The 21,947-nt window shown below is 42.7% G+C and overlaps 26 non-coding genes across 26 annotated transcripts; all 26 read right to left on the bottom strand.

Moving 5' to 3' along the window:
* Positions 1-460: 460 nt before the first annotated feature.
* LOC134591096 (U1 spliceosomal RNA) lies at positions 461-627 on the bottom strand. The gene has a single exon (XR_010087924.1). It is a non-coding gene; the product is annotated as a U1 spliceosomal RNA (small nuclear RNA).
* Positions 628-1,099: 472 nt separating this feature from the next.
* On the bottom strand, positions 1,100-1,240 carry LOC134593730 (U4 spliceosomal RNA). Its single transcript, XR_010090166.1, has one exon. It is a non-coding gene; the product is annotated as a U4 spliceosomal RNA (small nuclear RNA).
* Positions 1,241-2,138: 898 nt separating this feature from the next.
* Positions 2,139-2,305, bottom strand: LOC134591558 (U1 spliceosomal RNA). The gene has a single exon (XR_010088322.1). It is a non-coding gene; the product is annotated as a U1 spliceosomal RNA (small nuclear RNA).
* Positions 2,306-2,784: 479 nt separating this feature from the next.
* LOC134593172 (U4 spliceosomal RNA) lies at positions 2,785-2,925 on the bottom strand. The gene has a single exon (XR_010089692.1). It is a non-coding gene; the product is annotated as a U4 spliceosomal RNA (small nuclear RNA).
* An 899-nt stretch (positions 2,926-3,824) lies between these two features.
* LOC134589641 (U1 spliceosomal RNA) lies at positions 3,825-3,991 on the bottom strand. The gene has a single exon (XR_010086685.1). It is a non-coding gene; the product is annotated as a U1 spliceosomal RNA (small nuclear RNA).
* Positions 3,992-4,475: 484 nt separating this feature from the next.
* LOC134592568 (U4 spliceosomal RNA) lies at positions 4,476-4,616 on the bottom strand. The gene has a single exon (XR_010089177.1). It is a non-coding gene; the product is annotated as a U4 spliceosomal RNA (small nuclear RNA).
* Positions 4,617-5,515: 899 nt separating this feature from the next.
* Positions 5,516-5,682, bottom strand: LOC134591097 (U1 spliceosomal RNA). The gene has a single exon (XR_010087925.1). It is a non-coding gene; the product is annotated as a U1 spliceosomal RNA (small nuclear RNA).
* Positions 5,683-6,154: 472 nt separating this feature from the next.
* LOC134592569 (U4 spliceosomal RNA) lies at positions 6,155-6,295 on the bottom strand. Its single transcript, XR_010089178.1, has one exon. It is a non-coding gene; the product is annotated as a U4 spliceosomal RNA (small nuclear RNA).
* An 898-nt stretch (positions 6,296-7,193) lies between these two features.
* On the bottom strand, positions 7,194-7,360 carry LOC134591559 (U1 spliceosomal RNA). Its single transcript, XR_010088323.1, has one exon. It is a non-coding gene; the product is annotated as a U1 spliceosomal RNA (small nuclear RNA).
* A 479-nt stretch (positions 7,361-7,839) lies between these two features.
* Positions 7,840-7,980, bottom strand: LOC134592571 (U4 spliceosomal RNA). The gene has a single exon (XR_010089179.1). It is a non-coding gene; the product is annotated as a U4 spliceosomal RNA (small nuclear RNA).
* Positions 7,981-8,879: 899 nt separating this feature from the next.
* On the bottom strand, positions 8,880-9,046 carry LOC134591099 (U1 spliceosomal RNA). Its single transcript, XR_010087926.1, has one exon. It is a non-coding gene; the product is annotated as a U1 spliceosomal RNA (small nuclear RNA).
* A 472-nt stretch (positions 9,047-9,518) lies between these two features.
* Positions 9,519-9,659, bottom strand: LOC134592572 (U4 spliceosomal RNA). The gene has a single exon (XR_010089180.1). It is a non-coding gene; the product is annotated as a U4 spliceosomal RNA (small nuclear RNA).
* Positions 9,660-10,558: 899 nt separating this feature from the next.
* Positions 10,559-10,725, bottom strand: LOC134590271 (U1 spliceosomal RNA). The gene has a single exon (XR_010087219.1). It is a non-coding gene; the product is annotated as a U1 spliceosomal RNA (small nuclear RNA).
* Positions 10,726-11,195: 470 nt separating this feature from the next.
* On the bottom strand, positions 11,196-11,336 carry LOC134593173 (U4 spliceosomal RNA). Its single transcript, XR_010089693.1, has one exon. It is a non-coding gene; the product is annotated as a U4 spliceosomal RNA (small nuclear RNA).
* An 899-nt stretch (positions 11,337-12,235) lies between these two features.
* LOC134591276 (U1 spliceosomal RNA) lies at positions 12,236-12,402 on the bottom strand. Its single transcript, XR_010088079.1, has one exon. It is a non-coding gene; the product is annotated as a U1 spliceosomal RNA (small nuclear RNA).
* A 473-nt stretch (positions 12,403-12,875) lies between these two features.
* Positions 12,876-13,016, bottom strand: LOC134592987 (U4 spliceosomal RNA). Its single transcript, XR_010089534.1, has one exon. It is a non-coding gene; the product is annotated as a U4 spliceosomal RNA (small nuclear RNA).
* Positions 13,017-13,915: 899 nt separating this feature from the next.
* On the bottom strand, positions 13,916-14,082 carry LOC134590239 (U1 spliceosomal RNA). The gene has a single exon (XR_010087192.1). It is a non-coding gene; the product is annotated as a U1 spliceosomal RNA (small nuclear RNA).
* Positions 14,083-14,553: 471 nt separating this feature from the next.
* Positions 14,554-14,694, bottom strand: LOC134593681 (U4 spliceosomal RNA). The gene has a single exon (XR_010090127.1). It is a non-coding gene; the product is annotated as a U4 spliceosomal RNA (small nuclear RNA).
* Positions 14,695-15,593: 899 nt separating this feature from the next.
* On the bottom strand, positions 15,594-15,761 carry LOC134590974 (U1 spliceosomal RNA). The gene has a single exon (XR_010087820.1). It is a non-coding gene; the product is annotated as a U1 spliceosomal RNA (small nuclear RNA).
* A 479-nt stretch (positions 15,762-16,240) lies between these two features.
* Positions 16,241-16,381, bottom strand: LOC134591973 (U4 spliceosomal RNA). The gene has a single exon (XR_010088666.1). It is a non-coding gene; the product is annotated as a U4 spliceosomal RNA (small nuclear RNA).
* A 900-nt stretch (positions 16,382-17,281) lies between these two features.
* Positions 17,282-17,448, bottom strand: LOC134591196 (U1 spliceosomal RNA). Its single transcript, XR_010088009.1, has one exon. It is a non-coding gene; the product is annotated as a U1 spliceosomal RNA (small nuclear RNA).
* Positions 17,449-17,923: 475 nt separating this feature from the next.
* LOC134593602 (U4 spliceosomal RNA) lies at positions 17,924-18,064 on the bottom strand. The gene has a single exon (XR_010090060.1). It is a non-coding gene; the product is annotated as a U4 spliceosomal RNA (small nuclear RNA).
* An 899-nt stretch (positions 18,065-18,963) lies between these two features.
* On the bottom strand, positions 18,964-19,130 carry LOC134590477 (U1 spliceosomal RNA). The gene has a single exon (XR_010087395.1). It is a non-coding gene; the product is annotated as a U1 spliceosomal RNA (small nuclear RNA).
* Positions 19,131-19,611: 481 nt separating this feature from the next.
* Positions 19,612-19,752, bottom strand: LOC134592988 (U4 spliceosomal RNA). Its single transcript, XR_010089535.1, has one exon. It is a non-coding gene; the product is annotated as a U4 spliceosomal RNA (small nuclear RNA).
* Positions 19,753-20,651: 899 nt separating this feature from the next.
* Positions 20,652-20,818, bottom strand: LOC134590240 (U1 spliceosomal RNA). The gene has a single exon (XR_010087193.1). It is a non-coding gene; the product is annotated as a U1 spliceosomal RNA (small nuclear RNA).
* Positions 20,819-21,290: 472 nt separating this feature from the next.
* Positions 21,291-21,431, bottom strand: LOC134591978 (U4 spliceosomal RNA). The gene has a single exon (XR_010088670.1). It is a non-coding gene; the product is annotated as a U4 spliceosomal RNA (small nuclear RNA).
* Positions 21,432-21,947: the final 516 nt, after the last annotated feature.

Genomic DNA, 21,947 nt, shown 5'->3' on the forward strand with positions numbered 1-21,947 from the left:
TGGTGGCTTTTTCAAAATTCCATGGTGTTCATTAGTAAGTGCTAGCGACCACCCAGCTATTCCTAAGGTTTGGTCTGATTGTCTCAAGCGGCAATTCACTGCCTTGATCCAGAAAATCTTTTTTTCCCAGAAATTCAATCAAACGTTACGTTCTGTTGGAAGACGTAATATAGGTCTCCAATTCTTTATTTCTTCCATTGCATTGAAGCATGCAATAAATCAAAAGAAGTCAGGATAAAAAAATGATGAAAAAAAAGCTGAAAACTTAAAATAAAAAGTGAAATTCTGGCTTAAAACTGGTCTCCAGAAAACATAGATAATAAAAATGATCAAGCCTAGGAAATGATTGTCGCTGCCTGCTTGATGCGGAAAGTAAGAGCCAAAGAAGACGGGTGCCGTGGCTGAAATTATCCTTCATCAGAATTGGTGAAGTTCTCTATTTTTGTCAAACAAGCAAACACTGGGGAAAGCGCGAACGCAGTCCCCCACTACCATAAATTATGCAGTCGAGTTTCCCACATTTGAGGAAATCGCAGAGGTCAACTGGTACGGAGTGCAATGAACTAGCCTCACTCTGGGAGAGCCAACTTAGGGATCATGGCTATTGCTCCCCTGCCAGGTAAGTATGACATGACGGGTACATTCAAAGGCACGCCCGCTGGGAAGCCTTTCCTTTAGGCTGTGGTGAAATAATAAAGCAAGTTAAAAAAAAAAAAAAAGCAAATAAATAATCCAAATGATAGAAGGCTACAAAAGATTACCAAACCTCGTGGCTGATCGTTGTTTTCCTTAGCTACCAGTAATTTTAGTGCCTTCAGGTGGTTAGGTGTGAATAATTGAGCTGGATTCAGGGTGCGAAGGAGCAATTTGCATAAAGGCAAATGCTAGGCCAATGAGCCGAAGGATGGGAATTCGTAGCATGTAGTGAGAATAGTGTGCTGCCGGAAACAAGTGAATTCAGTGGGAGAGAAAGGTAAAAGGGAAATGCTAAGAAGCCAGCGGAAGGAATGGTGCAACAGAGCTCAGGAAGAAACGGGAGTCACGTAAGACACGCCCTAGACATGGGGCGCCATAAACTTTTATTAAACCAATCTTTCAGTCTCCTTAGAGCCTGTCAAAAATTGCGAATGCTGACTGTATTTCAAGTCATCATGGCGGGGTATTGGGTAAAGTTTTCAATTAGCAATAATCACGCCTCGGATTGACCTCATGGGCTACGATACTGCCACTGCGCAAAGCTAGCTGTTCAAGTGGGCCAGCTTTTAAGAGCTACCACGTAAGGACACTTTAAGACAGCGGTGAGAAAAAGTTCATGACCATAAGCCATTGCAAAGGATTATGGGAGGCAATATTCTAATTAGGCCCGCTTCCTCCTACAGGGAAGCTTAAACCCCAACAAATTCCTCGGTCTTCTTATATGGCATCTTGGAATGGTTCCAAACCTATAACAGAGAGTGAGGGCAACCATATCTTGCAGCAAACCTTGTACAATTTTTTTTCTCTCTTTGGAAACAGTTTTGCCAAGATTCTACTACAGCAGCCATTAGGCAGAGTACACAATCGCTGGTCTACGTTCGTCCCCAAAGTCACACATTTCATGACTCCATCGATAGGAATGACCCTTGCCTAGCACCTGTCTTCTCTTCATCCACACTCAACAGGGCTGAAAGAACATTTGTGGTGGCTTTTTCAAAATTCCATGGTGTTCATTAGTAAGTGCTAGCGACCACCCAGCTATTCCTAAGGTTTGGTCTGATTGTCTCAAGCGGCAATTCACTGCCTTGATCCAGAAAATCTTTTTTTCCCAGAAATTCAATCAAACGTTACGTTCTGTTGGAAGACGTAATATAGGTCTCCAATTCTTTATTTCTTCCATTGCATTGAAGCATACAATAAATCAAAAGAAGTCAGGATAAAAAAATGATGAAAAAAAAGCTGAAAACTTAAAATAAAAAGTGAAATTCTGGCTTAAAACTGGTCTCCAGAAAACATAGATAATAAAAATGATCAAGCCTAGGAAATGATTGTCGCTGCCTGCTTGATGTGGAAAGTAAGAGCCAAAGAAGACGGGTGCCGTGGCTGAAATTATCCTTCGTCAGAATTGGTGAATTTCTCTATTTTTGTCAAACAAGTAAACACAGGGGAAAGCGCGAACGCAGTCCTCCACTACCATAAATTATGCAGTCGAGTTTCCCACATTTGAGGAAATCGCAGAGATCAACTGGTACAGAGTGCAAAGAACCAGCCTCACTCTGGGAGAGCGACCTTAGGAATCATGGCTATTGCTCCCCTGCCAGGTAAGTATGACATGACGGGTACATTCAAAGGCACGCCCGCTGGGAAGCCTTTCCTTTAGGCTGTGGTGAAATAATAAAGCAAGTTAAAAAAAAAAAAAAAAAAAAAAGCAAATAAATAATCCAAATGATAGAAGGCTACAAAAGATTACCAAACCTCGTGGCTGATCGTTGTTTTCCTTAGCTACCAGTAATTTTAGTGCCTTCAGGTGGTTAGGTGTGAATAATTGAGCTGGATTCAGGGTGCGAAGGAGCAATTTGCATAAAGGCAAATGCTAGGCCAATGAGCTGAAGGATGGGAATTCGTAGCATGTAGTGTGAATAGTGTGCTGCCGGAAACAAGTGAATTCAGTGGGAGAGAAAGGTAAAAGGGAAATGCTAAGAAGCCAGCGGAAGGAATGGTGCAACAGAGCTCAGGAAGAAACGGGAGTCACGTAAGACACGCCCTAGACATGGGGCGCCATAAACTTTTATTAAACCAATCTTTCAGTCTCCTTAGAGCCTGTCAAAAATTGCCAATGCTGACTGTATTTCAAGTCATCATGGCGGGGTATTGGGTAAAGTTTTCAAATAGCAATAATCACGCCTCGGATTGACCTCATGGGCTACGATACTGCCACTGCGCAAAGCTAGCTGTTCAAGTGGGCCAGCTTTTAAGAGCTACCACGTAAGGAAACTTTAAGACAGCGGTGAGAAAAAGTTCATGACCATAAGCCATTGCAAAGGATTATGGGAGGCAATATTCTAATTAGGCCTGCTTCCTCCTACAGGGAAGCTTAAACCCCAACAAATTCCTCGGTCTTCTTATATGGCATCTTGGAATGGTTCCAAACCTATAACAGAGAGTGAGGGCAACCATATCTTGCAGCAAACCTTGTACAATTTTTTTTCTCTCTTTGGAAACAGTTTTGCCAAGATTCTACTACAGCAGCCATTAGGCAGAGTACACAATCCGCTGGTCTACGTTCGTCCCCAAAGTCACACATTTCATGACTCCATCGATAGGAATGACCCTTGCCTAGCACCTGTCTTCTCTTCATCCACACTCAACAGGGCTGAAAGAACATTTGTGGTGGCTTTTTCAAAATTCCATGGTGTTCATTAGTAAGTGCTAGCGACCACCCAGCTATTCCTAAGGTTTGGTCTGATTGTCTCAAGCGGCAATTCACTGCCTTGATCCAGAAAATCTTTTTTTCCCAGAAATTCAATCAAACGTTACGTTCTGTTGGAAGACGTAATATAGGTCTCCAATTCTTTATTTCTTCCATTGCATTGAAGCATACAATAAATCAAAAGAAGTCAGGATAAAAAAATGATGAAAAAAAAGCTGAAAAGTTAAAATAAAAAGTGAAATTCTGGCTTAAAACTGGTCTCCAGAAAACATAGATAATAAAAATGATCAAGCCTAGGAAATGATTGTCGCTGCCTGCTTGATGTGGAAAGTAAGAGCCAAAGAAGACGGGTGCCGTGGTTGAAATTATCCTTCGTCAGAATTGGTGAAGTTCTCTATTTTTGTCAAACAAGCAAACACAGGGGAAAGCGCAAACGCAGTCCCCCACTACCATAAATTATGCAGTCGAGTTTCCCACATTTGAGGAAATCGCAGAGGTCAACTGGTACGGAGTGCAATGAACCAGCCTCACTCTGGGAGAGCCACCTTAGGGATCATGGCTATTACTCCCCTGCCAGGTAAGTATGACATAACGGGTACATTCAAAGGCACGCCCGCTGGGAAGCCTTTCCTTTAGGCTGTGGTGAAATAATAAAGCAAATTGAAAAAAAAAAAAAAAAAAAAAAAAAAGCAAATAAATAATCCAAATGATAGAAGGCTACAAAAGATTACCAAACCTCGTGGCTGATCGTTGTTTTCCTTAGCTACCAGTAATTTTAGTGCCTTCAGGTGGTTAGGTGTGAATAATTGAGCTGGATTCAGGGTGCGAAGGAGCAATTTGCATAAAGGCAAATGCTAGGCCAATGAGCCGAAGGATGGGAATTCGTAGCATGGAGTGAGAATAGTGTGCTGCCGGAAACAAGTGGATTCAGTGGGAGAGAAAGGTAAAAGGGAAATGCTAAGAAGCCAGCGGAAGGAATGGTGCAACAGAGCTCAGGAAGAAACGGGAGTCACGTAAGACACGCCCTAGACATGGGGCGCCATAAACTTTTATTAAACCAATCTTTCAATCTCCTTAGAGCCTGTCAAAAATTGCCAATGCTGACTGTATTTCAAGTCATCATGGCGGGGTATTGGGTAAAGTTTTCAATTAGCAATAATCACGCCTCGGATTGACCTCATGGGCTACGATACTGCCACTGCGCAAAGCTAGCTGTTCAAGTGGGCCAGCTTTTAAGAGCTACCACGTAAGGAAACTTTAAGACAGCGGTGAGAAAAAGTTCATGACCATAAGCCATTGCAAAGGATTATGGGAGGCAATATTCTAATTAGGCCCGCTTCCTCCTACAGGGAAGCTTAAACCCCAACAAATTCCTCGGTCTTCTTATATGGCATCTTGGAATGGTTCCAAACCTATAACAGAGAGTGAGGGCAACCATATCTTGCAGCAAACCTTGTACAATTTTTTTTCTCTCTTTGGAAACAGTTTTGCCAAGATTCTACTACAGCAGCCATTAGGCAGAGTACACAATCCGCTGGTCTACGTTCGTCCCCAAAGTCACACATTTCATGACTCCATCGATAGGAATGACCCTTGCCTAGCACCTGTCTTCTCTTCATCCACACTCAACAGGGCTGAAAGAACATTTGTGGTGGCTTTTTCAAAATTCCATGGTGTTCATTAGTAAGTGCTAGCGACCACCCAGCTATTCCTAAGGTTTGGTCTGATTGTCTCAAGCGGCAATTCACTGCCTTGATCCAGAAAATCTTTTTTTCCCAGAAATTCAATCAAACGTTACGTTCTGTTGGAAGACGTAATATAGGTCTCCAATTCTTTATTTCTTCCATTGCATTGAAGCATACAATAAATCAAAAGAAGTCAGGATAAAAAAATGATGAAAAAAAAGCTGAAAAGTTAAAATAAAAAGTGAAATTCTGGCTTAAAACTGGTCTCCAGAAAACATAGATAATAAAAATGATCAAGCCTAGGAAATGATTGTCGCTGCCTGCTTGATGCGGAAAGTAAGAGCCAAAGAAGACGGGTGCCGTGGCTGAAATTATCCTTCATCAGAATTGGTGAAGTTCTCTATTTTTGTCAAACAAGCAAACACTGGGGAAAGCGCGAACGCAGTCCCCCACTACCATAAATTATGCAGTCGAGTTTCCCACATTTGAGGAAATCGCAGAGGTCAACTGGTACGGAGTGCAATGAACTAGCCTCACTCTGGGAGAGCCAACTTAGGGATCATGGCTATTGCTCCCCTGCCAGGTAAGTATGACATGACGGGTACATTCAAAGGCACGCCCGCTGGGAAGCCTTTCCTTTAGGCTGTGGTGAAATAATAAAGCAAGTTAAAAAAAAAAAAAAAGCAAATAAATAATCCAAATGATAGAAGGCTACAAAAGATTACCAAACCTCGTGGCTGATCATTGTTTTCCTTAGCTACCAGTAATTTTAGTGCCTTCAGGTGGTTAGGTGTGAATAATTGAGCTGGATTCAGGGTGCGAAGGAGCAATTTGCATAAAGGCAAATGCTAGGCCAATGAGCCGAAGGATGGGAATTCGTAGCATGTAGTGAGAATAGTGTGCTGCCGGAAACAAGTGAATTCAGTGGGAGAGAAAGGTAAAAGGGAAATGCTAAGAAGCCAGCGGAAGGAATGGTGCAACAGAGCTCAGGAAGAAACGGGAGTCACGTAAGACACGCCCTAGACATGGGGCGCCATAAACTTTTATTAAACCAATCTTTCAGTCTCCTTAGAGCCTGTCAAAAATTGCCAATGCTGACTGTATTTCAAGTCATCATGGCGGGGTATTGGGTAAAGTTTTCAATTAGCAATAATCACGCCTCGGATTGACCTCATGGGCTACGATACTGCCACTGCGCAAAGCTAGCTGTTCAAGTGGGCCAGCTTTTAAGAGCTACCACGTAAGGACACTTTAAGACAGCGGTGAGAAAAAGTTCATGACCATAAGCCATTGCAAAGGATTATGGGAGGCAATATTCTAATTAGGCCCGCTTCCTCCTACAGGGAAGCTTAAACCCCAACAAATTCCTCGGTCTTCTTATATGGCATCTTGGAATGGTTCCAAACCTATAACAGAGAGTGAGGGCAACCATATCTTGCAGCAAACCTTGTACAATTTTTTTTCTCTCTTTGGAAACAGTTTTGCCAAGATTCTACTACAGCAGCCATTAGGCAGAGTACACAATCGCTGGTCTACGTTCGTCCCCAAAGTCACACATTTCATGACTCCATCGATAGGAATGACCCTTGCCTAGCACCTGTCTTCTCTTCATCCACACTCAACAGGGCTGAAAGAACATTTGTGGTGGCTTTTTCAAAATTCCATGGTGTTCATTAGTAAGTGCTAGCGACCACCCAGCTATTCCTAAGGTTTGGTCTGATTGTCTCAAGCGGCAATTCACTGCCTTGATCCAGAAAATCTTTTTTTCCCAGAAATTCAATCAAACGTTACGTTCTGTTGGAAGACGTAATATAGGTCTCCAATTCTTTATTTCTTCCATTGCATTGAAGCATACAATAAATCAAAAGAAGTCAGGATAAAAAAATGATGAAAAAAAAGCTGAAAACTTAAAATAAAAAGTGAAATTCTGGCTTAAAACTGGTCTCCAGAAAACATAGATAATAAAAATGATCAAGCCTAGGAAATGATTGTCGCTGCCTGCTTGATGTGGAAAGTAAGAGCCAAAGAAGACGGGTGCCGTGGCTGAAATTATCCTTCGTCAGAATTGGTGAATTTCTCTATTTTTGTCAAACAAGTAAACACAGGGGAAAGCGCGAACGCAGTCCTCCACTACCATAAATTATGCAGTCGAGTTTCCCACATTTGAGGAAATCGCAGAGATCAACTGGTACAGAGTGCAAAGAACCAGCCTCACTCTGGGAGAGCGACCTTAGGAATCATGGCTATTGCTCCCCTGCCAGGTAAGTATGACATGACGGGTACATTCAAAGGCACGCCCGCTGGGAAGCCTTTCCTTTAGGCTGTGGTGAAATAATAAAGCAAGTTAAAAAAAAAAAAAAAAAAAAAAGCAAATAAATAATCCAAATGATAGAAGGCTACAAAAGATTACCAAACCTCGTGGCTGATCGTTGTTTTCCTTAGCTACCAGTAATTTTAGTGCCTTCAGGTGGTTAGGTGTGAATAATTGAGCTGGATTCAGGGTGCGAAGGAGCAATTTGCATAAAGGCAAATGCTAGGCCAATGAGCCGAAGGATGGGAATTCGTAGCATGGAGTGAGAATAGTGTGCTGCCGGAAACAAGTGGATTCAGTGGGAGAGAAAGGTAAAAGGGAAATGCTAAGAAGCCAGCGGAAGGAATGGTGCAACAGAGCTCAGGAAGAAACGGGAGTCACGTAAGACACGCCCTAGACATGGGGCGCCATAAACTTTTATTAAACCAATCTTTCAATCTCCTTAGAGCCTGTCAAAAATTGCCAATGCTGACTGTATTTCAAGTCATCATGGCGGGGTATTGGGTAAAGTTTTCAATTAGCAATAATCACGCCTCGGATTGACCTCATGGGCTACGATACTGCCACTGCGCAAAGCTAGCTGTTCAAGTGGGCCAGCTTTTAAGAGCTACCACGTAAGGAAACTTTAAGACAGCGGTGAGAAAAAGTTCATGACCATAAGCCATTGCAAAGGATTATGGGAGGCAATATTCTAATTAGGCCCGCTTCCTCCTACAGGGAAGCTTAAACCCCAACAAATTCCTCGGTCTTCTTATATGGCATCTTGGAATGGTTCCAAACCTATAACAGAGAGTGAGGGCAACCATATCTTGCAGCAAACCTTGTACAATTTTTTTTCTCTCTTTGGAAACAGTTTTGCCAAGATTCTACTACAGCAGCCATTAGGCAGAGTACACAATCCGCTGGTCTACGTTCGTCCCCAAAGTCACACATTTCATGACTCCATCGATAGGAATGACCCTTGCCTAGCACCTGTCTTCTCTTCATCCACACTCAACAGGGCTGAAAGAACATTTGTGGTGGCTTTTTCAAAATTCCATGGTGTTCATTAGTAAGTGCTAGCGACCACCCAGCTATTCCTAAGGTTTGGTCTGATTGTCTCAAGCGGCAATTCACTGCCTTGATCCAGAAAATCTTTTTTTCCCAGAAATTCAATCAAACGTTACGTTCTGTTGGAAGACGTAATATAGGTCTCCAATTCTTTATTTCTTCCATTGCATTGAAGCATACAATAAATCAAAAGAAGTCAGGATAAAAAAATGATGAAAAAAAAGCTGAAAAGTTAAAATAAAAAGTGAAATTCTGGCTTAAAACTGGTCTCCAGAAAACATAGATAATAAAAATGATCAAGCCTAGGAAATGATTGTCGCTGCCTGCTTGATGCGGAAAGTAAGAGCCAAAGAAGACGGGTGCCGTGGCTGAAATTATCCTTCATCAGAATTGGTGAAGTTCTCTATTTTTGTCAAACAAGCAAACACTGGGGAAAGCGCGAACGCAGTCCCCCACTACCATAAATTATGCAGTCGAGTTTCCCACATTTGAGGAAATCGCAGAGGTCAACTGGTACGGAGTGCAATGAACTAGCCTCACTCTGGGAGAGCCAACTTAGGGATCATGGCTATTGCTCCCCTGCCAGGTAAGTATGACATGACGGGTACATTCAAAGGCACGCCCGCTGGGAAGCCTTTCCTTTAGGCTGTGGTGAAATAATAAAGCAAGTTAAAAAAAAAAAAAAAGCAAATAAATAATCCAAATGATAGAAGGCTACAAAAGATTACCAAACCTCGTGGCTGATCATTGTTTTCCTTAGCTACCAGTAATTTTAGTGCCTTCAGGTGGTTAGGTGTGAATAATTGAGCTGGATTCAGGGTGCGAAGGAGCAATTTGCATAAAGGCAAATGCTAGGCCAATGAGCCGAAGGATGGGAATTCGTAGCATGTAGTGAGAATAGTGTGCTGCCGGAAACAAGTGAATTCAGTGGGAGAGAAAGGTAAAAGGGAAATGCTAAGAAGCCAGCGGAAGGAATGGTGCAACAGAGCTCAGGAAGAAACGGGAGTCACGTAAGACACGCCCTAGACATGGGGCGCCATAAACTTTTATTAAACCAATCTTTCAGTCTCCTTAGAGCCTGTCAAAAATTGCCAATGCTGACTGTATTTCAAGTCATCATGGCGGGGTATTGGGTAAAGTTTTCAATTAGCAATAATCACGCCTCGGATTGACCTCATGGGCTACGATACTGCCACTGCGCAAAGCTAGCTGTTCAAGTGGGCCAGCTTTTAAGAGCTACCACGTAAGGACACTTTAAGACAGCGGTGAGAAAAAGTTCATGACCATAAGCCATTGCAAAGGATTATGGGAGGCAATATTCTAATTAGGCCCGCTTCCTCCTACAGGGAAGCTTAAACCCCAACAAATTCCTCGGTCTTCTTATATGGCATCTTGGAATGGTTCCAAACCTATAACAGAGAGTGAGGGCAACCATATCTTGCAGCAAACCTTGTACAATTTTTTTTCTCTCTTTGGAAACAGTTTTGCCAAGATTCTACTACAGCAGCCATTAGGCAGAGTACACAATCCGCTGGTCTACGTTCGTCCCCAAAGTCACACATTTCATGACTCCATCGATAGGAATGACCCTTGCCTAGCACCTGTCTTCTCTTCATCCACACTCAACAGGGCTGAAAGAACATTTGTGGTGGCTTTTTCAAAATTCCATGGTGTTCATTAGTAAGTGCTAGCGACCACCCAGCTATTCCTAAGGTTTGGTCTGATTGTCTCAAGCGGCAATTCACTGCCTTGATCCAGAAAATCTTTTTTTCCCAGAAATTCAATCAAACGTTACGTTCTGTTGGAAGACGTAATATAGGTCTCCAATTCTTTATTTCTTCCATTGCATTGAAGCATACAATAAATCAAAAGAAGTCAGGATAAAAAAATGATGAAAAAAAAGCTGAAAAGTTAAAATAAAAAGTGAAATTCTGGCTTAAAACTGGTCTCCAGAAAACATAGATAATAAAAATGATCAAGCCTAGGAAATGATTGTCGCTGCCTGCTTGATGTGGAAAGTAAGAGCCAAAGAAGACGGGTGCCGTGGCTGAAATTATCCTTCGTCAGAATTGGTGAAGTTCTCTATTTTTGTCAAACAAGTAAACACAGGGGAAAGCGCAAACGCAGTCCCCCACTACCATAAATTATGCAGTCGAGTTTCCCACATTTGAGGAAATCGCAGAGGTCAACTGGTACGGAGTGCAATGAACCAGCCTCACTCTGGGAGAGCCACCTTAGGGATCATGGCTATTGCTCCCCTGCCAGGTAAGTATGACATGGCGGGTACATTCAAAGGCACGCACGCTGGGAAGCCTTTCCTTTAGGCTGTGGTGAAATAATAAAACAAGTTAAAAAAAAAAAAAGCAAATAAATAATCCAAATGATAGAAGGCTACAAAAGATTACCAAACCTCGTGGCTGATCGTTGTTTTCCTTAGCTACCAGTAATTTTAGTGCCTTCAGGTGGTTAGGTGTGAATAATTGAGCTGGATTCAGGGTGCGAAGGAGCAATTTGCATAAAGGCAAATGCTAGGCCAATGAGCCGAAGGATGGGAATTCGTAGCATGTAGTGAGAATAGTGTGCTGCCGGAAACAAGTGAATTCAGTGGGAGAGAAAGGTAAAAGGGAAATGCTAAGAAGCCAGCGGAAGGAATGGTGCAACAGAGCTCAGGAAGAAACGGGAGTCACGTAAGACACGCCCTAGACATGGGGCGCCATAAACTTTTATTAAACCAATCTTTCAGTCTCCTTAGAGCCTGTCAAAAATTGCCAATGCTGACTGTATTTCAAGTCATCATGGCGGGGTATTGGGTAAAGTTTTCAAATAGCAATAATCACGCCTCGGATTGACCTCATGGGCTACGATACTGCCACTGCGCAAAGCTAGCTGTTCAAGTGGGCCAGCTTTTAAGAGCTACCACGTAAGGAAACTTTAAGACAGCGGTGAGAAAAAGTTCATGACCATAAGCCATTGCAAAGGATTATGGGAGGCAATATTCTAATTAGGCCTGCTTCCTCCTACAGGGAAGCTTAAACCCCAACAAATTCCTCGGTCTTCTTATATGGCATCTTGGAATGGTTCCAAACCTATAACAGAGAGTGAGGGCAACCATATCTTGCAGCAAACCTTGTACAATTTTTTTTCTCTCTTTGGAAACAGTTTTGCCAAGATTCTACTACAGCAGCCATTAGGCAGAGTACACAATCCGCTGGTCTACGTTCGTCCCCAAAGTCACACATTTCATGACTCCATCGATAGGAATGACCCTTGCCTAGCACCTGTCTTCTCTTCATCCACACTCAACAGGGCTGAAAGAACATTTGTGGTGGCTTTTTCAAAATTCCATGGTGTTCATTAGTAAGTGCTAGCGACCACCCAGCTATTCCTAAGGTTTGGTCTGATTGTCTCAAGCGGCAATTCACTGCCTTGATCCAGAAAATCTTTTTTTCCCAGAAATTCAATCAAACGTTACGTTCTGTTGGAAGACGTAATATAGGTCTCCAATTCTTTATTTCTTCCATTGCATTGAAGCATACAATAAATCAAAAGAAGTCAGGATAAAAAAATGATGAAAAAAAAGCTGAAAAGTTAAAATAAAAAGTGAAATTCTGGCTTAAAACTGGTCTCCAGAAAATATAGATAATAAAAATGATCAAGCCTAGGAAATGATTGTCGCTGCCTGCTTGATGTGGAAAGTAAGAGCCAAAGAAGACGGGTGCCGTGGCTGAAATTATGCTTCGTCAGAATTGGTGAAGTTCTCTATTTTTGTCAAACAAGTAAACACAGGGGAAAGCGCGAACGCAGTCCCCCACTACCATAAATTATGCAGTCGAGTTTCCCACATTTGAGGAAATCGCAGAGGTCAACTGGTACGGACTGCAATGAACCAGCCTCACTCTGGGAGAGCCAACTTAGGGATCATGGCTATTGCTCCCCTGCCAGGTAAGTATGACATGACGGGTACATTCAAAGGCACGCCCGCTGGGAAGCCTTTCCTTTAGGCTGTGGTGAAATAATAAAGCAAGTTAAAAAAAAAAAAAAAAGCAAATAAATAATCCAAATGATAGAAGGCTACAAAAGATTACCAAACCTCGTGGCTGATCATTGTTTTCCTTAGCTACCAGTAATTTTAGTGCCTTCAGGTGGTTAGGTGTGAATAATTGAGCTGGATTCAGGGTGCGAAGGAGCAATTTGCATAAAGGCAAATGCTAGGCCAATGAGCCGAAGGATGGGAATTCGTAGCATGTAGTGAGAATAGTGTGCTGCCGGAAACAAGTGAATTCAGTGGGAGAGAAAGGTAAAAGGGAAATGCTAAGAAGCCAGCGGAAGGAATGGTGCAACAGAGCTCAGGAAGAAACGGGAGTCACGTAAGACACGCCCTAGACATGGGGCGCCATAAACTTTTATTAAACCAATCTTTCAGTCTCCTTAGAGCCTGTCAAAAATTGCCAATGCTGACTGTATTTCAAGTCATCATGGCGGGGTATTGGGTAAAGTTTTCAATTAGCAATAATCACGCCTCGGATTGACCTCATGGGCTACGATACTGCCACTGCGCAAAGTTAACTGTTCAAGTGGGCCAGCTTTTAAGAGCTACCACGTAAGGACACTTTAAGACAGCGGTGAGAAAAAGTTCATGACCATAAGCCATTGCAAAGGATTGTGGGAGGCAATATTCTAATTAGGCCCGCTTCCTCCTACAGGGAAGCTTAAACCCCAACAAATTCCTCGGTCTTCTTATATGGCATCTTGGAATGGTTCCAAACCTATAACAGAGAGTGAGGGCAACCATATCTTGCAGCAAACCTTGTACAATTTTTTTTCTCTCTTTGGAAACAGTTTTGCCAAGATTCTACTACAGCAGCCATTAGGCAGAGTACACAATCCGCTGGTCTACGTTCGTCCCCAAAGTCACACATTTCATGACTCCATCGATAGGAATGACCCTTGCCTAGCACCTGTCTTCTCTTCATCCACACTCAACAGGGCTGAAAGAACATTTGTGGTGGCTTTTTCAAAATTCCATGGTGTTCATTAGTAAGTGCTAGCGACCACCCAGCTATTCCTAAGGTTTGGTCTGATTGTCTCAAGCGGCAATTCACTGCCTTGATCCAGAAAATCTTTTTTTCCCAGAAATTCAATCAAACGTTACGTTCTGTTGGAAGACGTAATATAGGTCTCCAATTCTTTATTTCTTCCATTGCATTGAAGCATACAATAAATCAAAAGAAGTCAGGATAAAAAAATGATGAAAAAAAAGCTGAAAAGTTAAAATAAAAAGTGAAATTCTGGCTTAAAACTGGTCTCCAGAAAACATAGATAATAAAAATGATCAAGCCTAGGAAATGATTGTCGCTGCCTGCTTGATGTGGAAAGTAAGAGCCAAAGAAGACGGGTGCCGTGGCTGAAATTATCCTTCGTCAGAATTGGTGAAGTTCTCTATTTTTGTCAAACAAGCAAACACAGGGGAAAGCGCGAACGCAGTCCCCCACTACCATAAATTATGCAGTCGAGTTTCCCACATTTGAGGAAATCGCAGAGGTCAACTGGTACAGAGTGCAATGAACCAGCCTCACTCTGGGAGAGCCACCTTAGGGATCATGGCTATTGCTCCCCTGCCAGGTAAGTATGACATGACGGGTACATTCAAAGGCACGCCCGCTGGGAAGCCTTTCCTTTAGGCTGTGGTGAAATAATAAAGTAAGTTAAAAAAAAAAAAAAGCAAATAAATAATCCAAATGATAGAAGGCTACAAAAGATTACCAAACCTCGTGGCTGATCATTGTTTTCCTTAGCTACCAGTAATTTTAGTGCCTTCAGGTGGTTAGGTGTGAATAATTGAGCTGGATTCAGGGTGCGAAGGAGCAATTTGCATAAAGGCAAATGCTAGGCCAATGAGCCGAAGGATGGGAATTCGTAGCATGTAGTGAGAATAGTGTGCTGCCGGAAACAAGTGAATTCAGTGGGAGAGAAAGGTAAAAGGGAAATGCTAAGAAGCCAGCGGAAGGAATGGTGCAACAGAGCTCAGGAAGAAACGGGAGTCACGTAAGACACGCCCTAGACATGGGGCGCCATAAACTTTTATTAAACCAATCTTTCAGTCTCCTTAGAGCCTGTCAAAAATTGCCAATGCTGACTGTATTTCAAGTCATCATGGCAGGGTATTGGGTAAAGTTTTCAATTAGCAATAATCACGCCTCGGATTGACCTCATGGGCTACAATACTGCCACTGCGCAAAGCTAGCTGTTCAAGTGGGCCAGCTTTTAAGAGCTACCACGTAAGGACACTTTAAGACAGCGGTGAGAAAAAGTTCATGACCATAAGCCATTGCAAAGGATTATGGGAGGCAATATTCTAATTAGGCCCGCTTCCTCCTACAGGGAAGCTTAAACCCCAACAAATTCCTCGGTCTTCTTATATGGCATCTTGGAATGGTTCCAAACCTATAACAGAGAGTGAGGGCAACCATATCTTGCAGCAAACCTTGTACAATTTTTTTTCTCTCTTTGGAAACAGTTTTGCCAAGATTCTACTACAGCAGCCATTAGGCAGAGTACACAATCCGCTGGTCTACGTTCGTCCCCAAAGTCACACATTTCATGACTCCATCGATAGGAATGACCCTTGCCTAGCACCTGTCTTCTCTTCATCCACACTCAACAGGGCTGAAAGAACATTTGTGGTGGCTTTTTCAAAATTCCATGGTGTTCATTAGTAAGTGCTAGCGACCACCCAGCTATTCCTAAGGTTTGGTCTGATTGTCTCAAGCGGCAATTCACTGCCTTGATCCAGAAAATCTTTTTTTCCCAGAAATTCAATCAAACGTTACGTTCTGTTGGAAGACGTAATATAGGTCTCCAATTCTTTATTTCTTCCATTGCATTGAAGCATACAATAAATCAAAAGAAGTCAGGATAAAAAAATGATGAAAAAAAAGCTGAAAACTTAAAATAAAAAGTGAAATTCTGGCTTAAAACTGGTCTCCAGAAAACATAGATAATAAAAATGATCAAGCCTAGGAAATGATTGTCGCTGCCTGCTTGATGTGGAAAGTAAGAGCCAAAGAAGACGGGTGCCGTGGCTGAAATTATCCTTCGTCAGAATTGGTGAAGTTCTCTATTTTTGTCAAACAAGCAAACACAGGGGAAAGCGCCAACGCAGTCCCCCACTACCATAAATTATGCAGTCGAGGTTTCCCACATTTGAGGAAATCGCAGAGGTCAACTGGTACGGAGTGCAATGAACCAGCCTCACTCTGGGAGAGCCACCTTAGGGATCATGGCTATTGCTCCCCTGCCAGGTAAGTATGACATGATGGGTACATTCAAAGGCACGCCCGCTGGGAAGCCTTTCCTTTAGGCTGTGGTGAAATAATAAAGCAAGTTTAAAAAAAAAAAAAAAAGAAGAGCAAATAAATAATCCAAATGATAGAAGGCTACAAAAGATTACCAAACCTCGTGGCTGATCGTTGTTTTCCTTAGCTACCAGTAATTTTAGTGCCTTCAGGTGGTTAGGTGTGAATAATTGAGCTGGATTCAGGGTGCGAAGGAGCAATTTGCATAAAGGCAAATGCTAGGCCAATGAGCCGAAGGATGGGAATTCGTAGCATGTAGTGAGAATAGTGTGCTGCCGGAAACAAGTGGATTCAGTGGGAGAGAAAGGTAAAAGGGAAATGCAAGGAAGCCAGCGGAAGGAATGGTGCAACAGAGCTCAGGAAGAAACGGGAGTCACGTAAGACACGCCCTAGACATGGGGCGCCATAAACTTTTTTTAAACCAATCTTTCAGTCTCCTTAGAGCCTGTCAAAAATTGCCAATGCTGACTGTATTTCAAGTCAACATGGCGGGGTATTGGGTAAAGTTTTCAATTAGCAATAATCACGCCTCGGATTGACCTCATGGGCTACGATACTGCCACTGCGCAAAGTTAACTGTTCAAGTGGGCCAGCTTTTAAGAGCTACCACGTAAGGACACTTTAAGACAGCGGTGAGAAAAAGTTCATGACCATAAGCCATTGCAAAGGATTGTGGGAGGCAATATTCTAATTAGGCCCGCTTCCTCCTACAGGGAAGCTTAAACCCCAACAAATTCCTCGGTCTTCTTATATGGCATCTTGGAATGGTTCCAAACCTATAACAGAGAGTGAGGGCAACCATATCTTGCAGCAAACCTTGTACAATTTTTTTTCTCTCTTTGGAAACAGTTTTGCCAAGATTCTACTACAGCAGCCATTAGGCAGAGTACACAATCCGCTGGTCTACGTTCGTCCCCAAAGTCACACATTTCATGACTCCATCGATAGGAATGACCCTTGCCTAGCACCTGTCTTCTCTTCATCCACACTCAACAGGGCTGAAAGAACATTTGTGGTGGCTTTTTCAAAATTCCATGGTGTTCATTAGTAAGTGCTAGCGACCACCCAGCTATTCCTAAGGTTTGGTCTGATTGTCTCAAGCGGCAATTCACTGCCTTGATCCAGAAAATCTTTTTTTCCCAGAAATTCAATCAAACGTTACGTTCTGTTGGAAGACGTAATATAGGTCTCCAATTCTTTATTTCTTCCATTGCATTGAAGCATACAATAAATCAAAAGAAGTCAGGATAAAAAAATGATGAAAAAAAAGCTGAAAAGTTAAAATAAAAAGTGAAATTCTGGCTTAAAACTGGTCTCCAGAAAACATAGATAATAAAAAATGATCAAGCCTAGGAAATGATTGTCGCTGCCTGCTTGATGTGGAAAGTAAGAGCCAAAGAAGACGGGTGCCGTGGCTGAAATTATCCTTCGTCAGAATTGGTGAAGTTCTCTATTTTTGTCAAACAAGCAAACACAGGGAAAAGCGCGAACGCAGTCCCCCACTACCATAAATTATGCAGTCGAGTTTCCCACATTTGAGGAAATCGCAGAGGTCAACTGGTACAGAGTGCAATAAACCAGCCTCACTCTGGGAGAGCCACCTTAGGGATCATGGCTATTGCTCCCCTGCCAGGTAAGTATGACATGACGGGTACATTCAAAGGCACGCCCGCTGGGAAGCCTTTCCTTCAGGCTGTGGTGAAATAATAAAGCAAGTTAAAAAAAAAAAAAGAAGAGCAAATAAATAATCCAAATGATAGAAGGCTACAAAAGATTACCAAACCTCGTGGCTGATCGTTGTTTTCCTTAGCTACCAGTAATTTTAGTGCCTTCAGGTGGTTAGGTGTGAATAATTGAGCTGGATTCAGGGTGCGAAGGAGCAATTTGCATAAAGGCAAATGCTAGGCCAATGAGCCGAAGGATGGGAATTCGTAGCATGTAGTGAGAATAGTGTGCTGCCGGAAACAAGTGAATTCAGTGGGAGAGAAAGGTAAAAGGGAAATGCTAAGAAGCCAGCGGAAGGAATAGTGCAACAGAGCTCAGGAAGAAACGGGAGTCACGTAAGACACGCCCTAGACATGGGGCGCCATAAACTTTTATTAAACCAATCTTTCAGTCTCCTTAAAGCCTGTCAAAAATTGCCAATGCTGACTGTATTTCAAGTCATCATGGCAGGGTATTGGGTAAAGTTTTCAATTAGCAATAATCACGCCTCGGATTGACCTCATGGGCTACGATACTGCCACTGCGCAAAGCTAGCTGTTCAAGTGGGCCAGCTTTTAAGAGCTACCACGTAAGGACACTTTAAGACAGCGGTGAGAAAAAGTTCATGACCATAAGCCATTGCAAAGGATTATGGGAGGCAATATTCTAATTAGGCCCGCTTCCTCCTACAGGGAAGCTTAAACCCCAACAAATTCCTCGGTCTTCTTATATGGCATCTTGGAATGGTTCCAAACCTATAACAGAGAGTGAGGGCAACCATATCTTGCAGCAAACCTTGTACAATTTTTTTTCTCTCTTTGGAAACAGTTTTGCCAAGATTCTACTACAGCAGCCATTAGGCAGAGTACACAATCCGCTGGTCTACGTTCGTCCCCAAAGTCACACATTTCATGACTCCATCGATAGGAATGACCCTTGCCTAGCACCTGTCTTCTCTTCATCCACACTCAACAGGGCTGAAAGAACATTTGTGGTGGCTTTTTCAAAATTCCATGGTGTTCATTAGTAAGTGCTAGCGACCACCCAGCTATTCCTAAGGTTTGGTCTGATTGTCTCAAGCGGCAATTCACTGCCTTGATCCAGAAAATCTTTTTTTCCCAGAAATTCAATCAAACGTTACGTTCTGTTGGAAGACGTAATATAGGTCTCCAATTCTTTATTTCTTCCATTGCATTGAAGCATACAATAAATCAAAAGAAGTCAGGATAAAAAAATGATGAAAAAAAAGCTGAAAAGTTAAAATAAAAAGTGAAATTCTGGCTTAAAACTGGTCTCCAGAAAACATAGATAATAAAAATGATCAAGCCTAGGAAATGATTGTCGCTGCCTGCTTGATGTGGAAAGTAAGAGCCAAAGAAGACGGGTGCCGTGGCTGAAATTATCCTTCGTCAGAATTGGTGAAGTTCTCTATTTTTGTCAAACAAGCAAACACAGGGGAAAGCGCGAACGCAGTCCCCCACTACCATAAATTATGCAGTCGAGTTTCCCACATTTGAGGAAATCGCAGAGGTCAACTGGTACGGAGTGCAATGAACCAGCCTCACTCTGGGAGAGCCACATTAGGGATCATGGCTATTGCTCCCCTGCCAGGTAAGTATGACATGATGGGTACATTCAAAGGCACGCCCGCTGGGAAGCCTTTCCTTTAGGCTGTGGTGAAATAATAAAGCAAGTTTAAAAAAAAAAAAAAAAAAGAAGAGCAAATAAATAATCCAAATGATAGAAGGCTACAAAAGATTACCAAACCTCGTGGCTGATCGTTGTTTTCCTTAGCTACCAGTAATTTTAGTGCCTTCAGGTGGTTAGGTGTGAATAATTGAGCTGGATTCAGGGTGCGAAGGAGCAATTTGCATAAAGGCAAATGCTAGGCCAATGAGCCGAAGGATGGGAATTCGTAGCATGTAGTGAGAATAGTGTGCTGCCGGAAACAAGTGGATTCAGTGGGAGAGAAAGGTAAAAGGGAAATGCAAGGAAGCCAGCGGAAGGAATGGTGCAACAGAGCTCAGGAAGAAACGGGAGTCACGTAAGACACGCCCTAGACATGGGGCGCCATAAACTTTTTTTAAACCAATCTTTCAGTCTCCTTAGAGCCTGTCAAAAATTGCCAATGCTGACTGTATTTCAAGTCATCATGGCGGGGTATTGGGTAAAGTTTTCAATTAGCAATAATCACGCCTCGGATTGACCTCATGGGCTACGATACTGCCACTGCGCAAAGTTAACTGTTCAAGTGGGCCAGCTTTTAAGAGCTACCACGTAAGGACACTTTAAGACAGCGGTGAGAAAAAGTTCATGACCATAAGCCATTGCAAAGGATTGTGGGAGGCAATATTCTAATTAGGCCCGCTTCCTCCTACAGGGAAGCTTAAACCCCAACAAATTCCTCGGTCTTCTTATATGGCATCTTGGAATGGTTCCAAACCTATAACAGAGAGTGAGGGCAGCCATATCTTGCAGCAAACCTTGTACAATTTTTTTTCTCTCTTTGGAAACAGTTTTGCCAAGATTCTACTACAGCAGCCATTAGGCAGAGTACACAATCCGCTGGTCTACGTTCGTCCCCAAAGTCACACATTTCATGACTCCATCGATAGGAATGACCCTTGCCTAGCACCTGTCTTCTCTTCATCCACACTCAACAGGGCTGAAAGAACATTTGTGGTGGCTTTTTCAAAATTCCATGGTGTTCATTAGTAAGTGCTAGCGACCACCCAGCTATTCCTAAGGTTTGGTCTGATTGTCTCAAGCGGCAATTCACTGCCTTGATCCAGAAAATCTTTTTTTCCCAGAAATTCAATCAAACGTTACGTTCTGTTGGAAGACGTAATATAGGTCTCCAATTCTTTATTTCTTCCATTGCATTGAAGCATACAATAAATCAAAAGAAGTCAGGATAAAAAAATGATGAAAAAAAAGCTGAAAAGTTAAAATAAAAAGTGAAATTCTGGCTTAAAACTGGTCTCCAGAAAACATAGATAATAAAAATGATCAAGCCTAGGAAATGATTGTCGCTGCCTGCTTGATGCGGAAAGTAAGAGCCAAAGAAGACGGGTGCCGTGGCTGAAATTATCCTTCGTCAGAATTGGTGAAGTTCTCTATTTTTGTCAAACAAGCAAACACAGGGGAAAGCGCGAACGCAGTCCCCCACTACCATAAATTATGCAGTCGAGTTTCCCACATTTGAGGAAATCGCAGAGGTCAACTGGTACAGAGTGCAATGAACCAGCCTCACTCTGGGAGAGCCACCTTAGGGATCATGGCTATTGCTCCCCTGCCAGGTAAGTATGACATGACGGGTACATTCAAAGGCACGCCCGCTGGGAAGCCTTTCCTTTAGGCTGTGGTGAAATAATAAAGCAAGTTAAAAAAAAAAAAAAAGCAAATAAATAATCCAAATGATAGAAGGCTACAAAAGATTACCAAACCTCGTGGCTGATCGTTGTTTTCCTTAGCTACCAGTAATTTTAGTGCCTTCAGGTGGTTAGGTGTGAATAATTGAGCTGGATTCAGGGTGCGAAGGAGCAATTTGCATAAAGGCAAATGCTAGGCCAATGAGCCGAAGGATGGGAATTCGTAGCATGTAGTGAGAATAGTGTGCTGCCGGAAACAAGTGAATTCAGTGGGAGAGAAAGGTAAAAGGGAAATGCTAAGAAGCCAGCGGAAGGAATGGTGCAACAGAGCTCAGGAAGAAACGGGAGTCACGTAAGACACGCCCTAGACATGGGGCGCCATAAACTTTTATTAAACCAATCTTTCAGTCTCCTTAGAGCCTGTCAAAAATTGCCAATGCTGACTGTATTTCAAGTCATCATGGCGGGGTATTGGGTAAAGTTTTCAATTAGCAATAATCATGCCTCGGATTGACCTCATGGGCTACGATACTGCCACTGCGCAAAGCTAGCTGTTCAAGTGGGCCAGCTTTTAAGAGCTACCACGTAAGGACACTTTAAGACAGCGGTGAGAAAAAGTTCATGACCATAAGCCATTGCAAAGGATTATGGGAGGCAATATTCTAATTAGGCCCGCTTCCTCCTACAGGGAAGCTTAAACCCCAACAAATTCCTCGGTCTTCTTATATGGCATCTTGGAATGGTTCCAAACCTATAACAGAGAGTGAGGGCAACCATATCTTGCAGCAAACCTTGTACAATTTTTTTTCTCTCTTTGGAAACAGTTTTGCCAAGATTCTACTACAGCAGCCATTAGGCAGAGTACACAATCCGCTGGTCTACGTTCGTCCCCAAAGTCACACATTTCATGACTCCATCGATAGGAATGACCCTTGCCTAGCACCTGTCTTCTCTTCATCCACACTCAACAGGGCTGAAAGAACATTTGTGGTGGCTTTTTCAAAATTCCATGGTGTTCATTAGTAAGTGCTAGCGACCACCCAGCTATTCCTAAGGTTTGGTCTG

The sequence above is a fragment of the Pelobates fuscus genome, chromosome 2 (genome assembly GCF_036172605.1).
Source record: "Pelobates fuscus isolate aPelFus1 chromosome 2, aPelFus1.pri, whole genome shotgun sequence".
In the NCBI taxonomy this organism is placed as follows: domain Eukaryota; kingdom Metazoa; phylum Chordata; class Amphibia; order Anura; family Pelobatidae; genus Pelobates; species Pelobates fuscus.